We start from the raw sequence: 2,329 nt of genomic DNA, 5'->3' as shown, positions 1-2,329 counted from the left end.
TAGTGTGGTTATTTCTAATGTTAAAACTTATTATTAATGTAAAAATTACTTTTTATAACTACATTAAGATTGAACATGGTGTGAAAGTTAATGTTAATGTGAAAGGCAACTATTATAACATGAGGTTTGTTTAAAGTATCTAATGATTATGCAAAATTTTCTGAAAGTTCTTATAAGGAAATCAGAAATAAACTATTATTCCAAGGAAAAGCTGGAAACTACGGAGCCCCCGCATGAACCATCCCTTGTAGCTTTGCTAACCAAGGGTGGCATTCATTGTCGCTCTGCTAAACAATGAGCTTGTCATGCATAAAGCTTCTCGCAGTTCTGCTCCTTGGCTGGATGGTGTCTGACACTGGAGGATTTTTTTTTTTTTTTTGACATTGAGGGCCAACCCATACTGAATACTTTGATCTTCATCAGCAAGTATTTTAAGTCCTCTTTGCTTTCAACCAGCAAAGTTGTGTTATTTGCATATCTAGGGTTGTTAATTAATCTTCATTCAGTCCTGATGCCATGTCCTTCTTCATACTATTCAGTTTCTCAGATTATTTGCTCAGAGATTGGGTTGAATAAATATAATGAAATAATACAGGCCTAGCGTATACCTTTTATGATTTTTAAACTATTCATTATCCCCTTTTCCTTTTCAAACAATTGTCTCTTGGTCTATGCACAGGTTCCTCATGAGCACAATCAAATGTTCTGTAATATGCATTCTTCACAATGTTAGCCATAACTTATCATGATCTACACAGTTGAAAGTCTTTGCATATGCAATTAAACACAAATAAACGTCTTTCTGGTATTCTCTTCTTTCAGACAAGAGTCATCTATCTCTTGTTCCATGTCCTCTTCTGAATCTGCCTTAAGTTTCTGACATTTGCCTTCGATGTACTTTGCAGTTCGTTCTTAAATTACCGTCTGCAAAATTTTACTTGCATACAATATTAGTGATATTGTTTACTTATGTCTGCCTCCTGTTGGGTCACCTCTCTTTGGAATGGGCACAACTATGATCTCTTCTAATTGGTTGTCCAGGTAGCTGTCTTCCAAATTTCTTGGCATAGATGAGTGGGTGCCTCAAGTGCAGCATAAGTTTGTTGAAAGATATCAATTTTCATTCCATCAATTCCTGGAATCTCATTTTCTATCAGTACCTTCAGTGCATCTTGGACCGTTCAGTACCATTCACTCTTAATAATATGTTACTTCTTGAAATGAATGAACACTGATCATATACTCTCTGTATATCTTCCAAGGGATATTTCAACATTGCAAATTGAGGCTTGAATTGTTATTTTAGTTCTTTCAGCTTGAGAAATGCTGAACATGTTCTTATCTTTTGATTTTCTAATTCCTGGTCTTTTCACATTTCATTATAATTCTGGACTTTGTCTTACTGAGCTGTCCTTTGAAATTTTCTGTTCATCTCTTTAACATCCTTATTTCTTCCATTTGCTTGACCATTTCTACTGTGAAGAGCAAGTTTCAGTCTCTTCTGAAATCTGTTTTGGCATTTTCTTTCATTCTTGCCTTTTTAATGAACTTTTTACTTTTTTTCTGTGTGATTTTTCTAGATTTCAAATCACAGCTCTTCTGGTCTGCTATCATTAGTGCCTACTGCATTAAATCTGTTCTTGAGATGGTCTCTAACTTCAGATGGATTATGTTTGAGTTCATGTTTTGGATCTTAGAAAATTGTTTTCATTTTCTTGCACCTTCAGCCTATACTAGCACATGAGCAATTGATATTCAGTTCCGTAGTTGACCCCTGTTTTTGCTAATGATATCAAGGTTTTTCACTACCTCTCACCACTGTTGTTGTTAGGTTCTGTCGAGTTGGTTCTAACCCATAGCAGCTGTATGTACAACAGAATGAAACACCACCTGGTTCTGGGCCATACTTACAATTCCTGCTATGCTTGAGCCCATTATTGTTTCCACTATGCAAATCCATCTCATTGGGATTCCCATCTTTTTTGCTGCCTCCCCCCCCCACTTTAATAAACATGACATACTTCTCCAGGGATAGGCCCCTCCTGATAATATGTCCAAAGTATGAGAGATGAAGCTTGGCCATCTTGGCTTCTAAGGAGCATTCTGGTTGTATTTCTTCCAACACAGATTGGTTTGTTCTTCTGGAAGTCCAGGGTGCCTTTAATATTCTTCATCAACACCATAACTCAAAGGCATCAATTTTCTTCAGTCTTCCTTACTCGTTTTCAAACTTTCGCATGCATATGAGGCTATTAAAAATACCATGACTTGGGACAGGAGCACTTAATCCTCAAACTGACTTGCAATCTTTGCTCGTGGACACTTTAAA

Source organism: Chrysochloris asiatica, unplaced genomic scaffold (genome assembly GCF_000296735.1).
Source record: "Chrysochloris asiatica unplaced genomic scaffold, ChrAsi1.0 scaffold00318, whole genome shotgun sequence".
Lineage (NCBI taxonomy): Eukaryota > Metazoa > Chordata > Mammalia > Afrosoricida > Chrysochloridae > Chrysochloris > Chrysochloris asiatica.
Note: the sequence above shows the minus strand (reverse complement) of the source record.